Source organism: Phragmites australis, chromosome 13 (assembly GCF_958298935.1).
Source record: "Phragmites australis chromosome 13, lpPhrAust1.1, whole genome shotgun sequence".
Classification (NCBI taxonomy): domain Eukaryota; kingdom Viridiplantae; phylum Streptophyta; class Magnoliopsida; order Poales; family Poaceae; genus Phragmites; species Phragmites australis.
This window is the reverse complement of record NC_084933.1, coordinates 23,143,239-23,148,798: the sequence shown is the minus strand read 5'-3', so window position 1 is coordinate 23,148,798 and position 5,560 is coordinate 23,143,239. Positions and strand designations below refer to the sequence as shown.

General features: G+C 46.9%; 1 pseudogene; it reads right to left on the bottom strand.

The window, feature by feature from the left end:
- Nucleotides 1-256: 256 nt before the first annotated feature.
- Nucleotides 257-3,576, bottom strand: LOC133889849 (elicitor-responsive protein 3-like; annotated as a pseudogene).
- Between the last annotated feature and the right edge of the window lie 1,984 nt (nucleotides 3,577-5,560).

The window sequence follows — 5,560 nt, the reverse complement described above, 5'->3', positions numbered from 1 at the left end:
GGGTTCTAGCTCCAGCGCTCATTTTCAGAGACGCTCTCGATCTTCTATAGCTAAGGTGTGGATCTTTATAATGAAAAAAAGTGAACATCAAGAATGCGGTTCATCGGTAGTTCATACTTGCCGCAAACAGCATTATTACAACTTTTAGTACAGGAGAAGACAACGGTATGGGAAGCTGCAGGCTTTTACATAGGCTAAAGCACACGACTTGGTCGCGGAATGGCAGTAAGACATCGACGAAACCTGCTGCTGCGTTTCAAGACGACTGCCTCCACCCACCTAAGCTCTCCTCGGAGAAACCCTCGTCATGAGCTGCCTGCAAATAGAAGAAACATCTCAGCAGGTTGCAGATAAATTCAGAACCAAGACCAATTCGTTCATCTTCAGGCTAATCATGGAAAGCAACAGACAAGAGGATCAGGATACCCACTAGCACAAAGTACATTTAGTTGCCATAGACAGAAAATAGACATGGAAAAGCAAAAGGAGGTAGAGCGATCATCTATAGCCGGGACAGAAGCTGTGAAGTTGCTTGCAAACAGTAGTCTAAAAAATTTGCATGTGGCCTTCCTTTCTTGAAAAAAAAAACTTGCGTATGAGCGTTTATATTTCAGGTTTTATGAGGAAAATGTATACATTTCAAATCCAGAAGCTTTGTGGATGGCTAGTACGTATTTAAAATGTACACATTTTTAACCACACTACGAACATGAATGCGAGACGATTACCTCTGGAGTGAATGTGAGACCAACTTTGATTTCTCCACGGTATTCTTCATCTTTCACATTATAAACAGTTAGAGGGATGCCTCCTTCTGAATAAACTGCTTCCAGGAGAATCCTGCAAGAATAGGGCACTCAATTGAAATGAACATCGCAAACGTTTAATTTGTAAGATTTGAGCTATCACTTCTAGTATATTTGGACTTGGTGTATCACATTGTACTTGGGCTGGATTTACGAGTAACGCGATGAACTTACCTTGCTTCCCCCAACAAAGTCGTCATCCGTGCCACCATCACTGTCCAGGAGTATGATGATGAGCTCTGTTGCGCTGTGGGAGACGCAAAGGTTTCGTTGCATTCAGGGTCACATTCTTTGCCTGCAGTGCTCAAACAGATCAAGTTAATTACAAGTGCTAGGAAACTCAAGGACACACAGCAACAGCATTAGCACTAAGAAACCATCCATATGGTACATGACCGTTATTAGCATGTCCACAAGATATCAGCTTGCAGCTGTGAGGAGCAATTTCATTATCCCTTCACCCTTGCTTTCTTCTCTTTGGAATGTTTGGTGGTTGTCGCACATAAGATTGTTCGAGAAAAAAAAAGTCGCACATAAGATGTCACAAACAGAGAGATGGTAACCAGTTTTACTGGTCTGAACTTAGTCTTTCTTCACAGCTTCAGTTGTAACCTTTCAGGATATCTGTTGTTCTTCAAGTGTGCTAACATATTACTGGCACAGTGGTATATGTCTTAGTCTAACCACATGTCGATAACTTAGGCATGGTAGTATAGTTTCCATCAGCACTGCCGTCGCATGGTTTCCAGGTAAAAGCAATGCCACCGTGACGGCGTGATGTGTAGTTTTGCAAACTAACTTCCACAGGTCTCAGGATGAGAGTGATTGGTTGCGCTATATTTGGCTGCTAATTACTGGACACGCCGGAACTGCACCAAAGACCTGAACTACTGTCATGTTATCACTTCGATGAACTCCATCTCTTTTGCCTGTTTTCTATATGAAAGCGTAACACAGCAAATTGAAGGGTTTTTAATAGCAGAGGATGCAAAATGTAAACGAGAATAACACTATGACATAAGTTAATTAAAAGGTTACTGAAACTAATTAGGGGAGGGGGGGGGGGATGTGTCATTCCCCCTGACGCCTGAGCCCCCCTGTTGCGACTCGGGGGACGACTCGACCCGTAGCCCAACCTCCCCAAACCCTAGCTTGCTCCGGCCGTCGCCGCCGGTGGCGGTGGCCAGCGGCGGCTCTGAAGTCGGACTGTCACGGCCTTCTCCCTCCCTCAGTTTCCCCACCTCTTCCCCTCCCCCTCCCCTCTCCTCCCATACCCTCGGCCCTTGTTGTGAGCTTGCTTTGGCCGGATCCGCCAGCAAGGTGGCTTGCTCCGGTCGAATCCATGCGGTAGTCCACCGGATCAATCACTCCCCACTGAATCCTTTCGATGGCTGGCCTGTGTATTTTGCTCGTCCCTCTACCTGCCTGTGGCTCCAGCGGGCCTGTGGGCGCATGGGCTTCCTCCACCGCCGTCTTGGCCACCTCTGTCTCGCACTCTCGGTTAGGACTTTGGCCGACCGTGCCGCTCCGTACTGGTGGCGGTCGTCCGTGACTTTGGCTGGCTGCTGGCCCTCTGTGGCCCTAGTGCACCATATGCTTGCTGATGGGTGCATTTCTACGGCCTTCTTACTCCTCTATTGTGTGTTGCTACTTTCCCTTTGCAGGTTCTTGCTATGTCGATCCGGTGAGCCAATGCGTTCACTGGATTGTGCAGTCGTAAGGGGAATTCATGAGCGAAAGCCTTGTCGGGCACCATTGCCAACGATCGTGGCACTCGTGGGCGTCATTACCTCCTTGGAGGGGTCGTGTCGAAGCTTCCCCCTGTGATCTCTCTGGGTGAAAACCCTGTTCGGCTTCCCGGACGAGCGACAACAGTTCTATTGCCGCTTCGTTCCTGAAGGTGTCATTTCGGATAATCCCGCTGCTATTTGATGCTACAACTAGCAGCACTCCTTGCCGGGCTCATCCTGCGTTGTTGTTCTCCTATTCAGCTAGTCTTCCCACCTCCTCTTGGTGCTTCACGTCTACGGTTGTGTTACGACGTCCCAGGATCTTGTCTGTTGTGCTTGTGGTTTGGCGAGGGAGTCACCGACCATGTTGGTAGTCAGGTGTGGGAGTAGGGCTCCGCCTGTTGGGGTCCTGGTCGAGGTGCTAGATGGGCATAGTTGCTTGCGGGGGTGCTTGCTTGGTGTGGGTGCCACTTGGCTGGGTTGTATGGCGTACTGTTGTTGTGTGTGCCGGGTTGTATGCTGCTTTGGCGAACCTTAGCCATTCGGTTGCTTAGGGGATTGGGGCTTTCTTTTTTTCTTTCTGTGTCTTACATGCGAGCTGCGCTCCGCGGGTTGTAATATATTATTGTTAAGGTTTTCGGGCCCGATTTTTCTTATAAACTGGGTCACTTTCCTTCTTAATGCAATAGCGTGTAGCTCTCCTGCGTTTTTGAGAAAAAAAAACTAAATGGGAGCACATAACAGATGCAACGCTACTCTTCTTCTCCTGTGAGAGACATTTCAGAACCGCGTAGTGATCCATGTCACCTGCATGCATGATCAGTCTCTCAAGAACAACAAAACAACTTCACAACCATTCCGGAATTTCCCAACCTTATGATCAAGATGTTATTTACAACCAAGCTGATTGATCACGAGACAGGCAAAGTTTGCATCAAAATTCGAAAGGGAAAAGAACCGAAGAGTACTCAGGTAATCGGTGTTCTCGAGATCCTTGCCTTGGCTCTGATGAGCAGCACCTCCAGCGTCCCCTAGGCCATCTCCCTCTGGCCGACCTACCTGATCTCGCTTCGGTCCTTGGTGGCATCATCATCTAAGCTGTCACACACATGAGCATTGGGGACTCCCCTCTTTATGATATGTCACCGCTCCACGGTCAGCAGCTCAACTATGAGGCTATGACGCTCGCATAGAATCTGCAAACCGTGCTAATGCTTCTTAGCCACCTGCCGGTAGTCGTATAGGAGGGTTCGCCATCGGCACTATGGCTACGCGACCTCGCCCTCTTGGTAGAGAACGTCCGATGCCAAACCATGGTGCTAAACACCACGTCTGTCGTAAGGACTGGTGATGGTCATCATCTCCAAGAATTGCAGCATGCCCTATGGCAGGAAAGATCTCATGCTCCCTCCGTAACAGGACGCACTCGGAGACTCCCATCGCATCAGGACAACCGACCTACTGACATGCGTAACTCTCTTCACCAATGCGACCTCCGCAGTGTGATCCAGGGCCAGAGAGCCGGCCAGGAGCAGGAAGATCATGCTCGGCAGGAACAAGAAAAGGGCAAACAACCCTACAATTCACCCCTCAATCGCATGAAGGCATCGAACTCCTCCACCAAATCGCCAGGGCCATCAGACCATTGTCTCTCTCCTCGAGAACTCGTCGCCACACATCAGCGAGTGACTCCCCATTACGGGACATGGTGCAATACCTTTTCGCCCGGCTATGAGAGGTGTGTTGGCCGGATAAGTTTCGGCTGGTCCTAGTCGAAAAATAAGATGACTCGACCAATCCCAAGGAGTCCCTGCAGATTTACAACACCATGGTGCAGGTCGCGGGAGGTCATGGGAAAGTCATGGCCAACTATTTCCTGACCGCCTTAGCCGGTTCAACATAGTCATGGCTTATGAACCTTTCCTGTGGATCGGTTCACTCCTGGGAGGACTTGTGCGACCAATTTATCGCCAACTTGCAAGGGACCTACGCTCGACAAGAGGTCGAGGATGACCTATACCAGGTCAGACCGTGACAGGGTGAGTTGCTACAATACTACATCCGATGTTTCACCAAATGCCGAAATACCATTCCAAGGATCACGAGTGAGTCCATGGTCTTAGCATTTCGGAGGGGGTTAGAGACTAGAAAATGGTCAAAAAGCTGGCCACCAAGGAAGTCCGGAGTACTACCGATCTCTTCGAGCTTGCAAACAAGTGCGCACAAACCGCTTTAGTATATCACATGAGAAATGAAGAATATTAGTGAATTTTTCTATATTTTTGGGAATTTATTTGAGCCATTAATTTTTTTTAGAATTTATAAAAGTAGGCCTATTTGAAGAATTTTAATTAAATATTAGCTCAGTCTTTTTTATCATACTAATTAAAACGAGTTTCTAGTAAGCTCTAGTTTGCTCATAAAAAAGTTTAGATTTTTTTGACTACTTTTATACTCCAAATAAAATCAGAAGTTAAATAAAAAAATACAAACACATTCGTACAAATACAATCAGTTAGCTTCCTTTCAGCGCGGTGCACAAGCGGCTGTATCCGACAACTTACTTATCGAATACGATCCTGTACACTATATTCAGCTTTTGAGATGCCAAATTGAGTGTCAAAAATAATGAGGCCGACGAGTTTTTAGAGTATGGTGTACCGAAAATTTATTTTTGATAAATAAAGTATCGAATACGTATACTAAATTTATAATATAATAATATATTATCTATTTTGATAAATTCGATCGGATATATTATTTATTTTTAGTTTTTTTCCCTGCTAGCAGGGTAGCAGTGGCACGCTTACCCAGCTAGAGTAGTCGAAATTTATTAATATAATAATATATTATCTTAATAAATATGATTGAATATATTATCTAGTTTTACATTTTTTTTTCCCACTGGCAGGGTAGCAGTGGCACGCTTGTTCGCTGGTACCAAGCAGCTAGAGCAGTGCTGGTCTTCTGGGGCGCGTGCGCGCTTGGCGTGGCAGCATGTCGGTGCCTGCCCATCCTTCGACC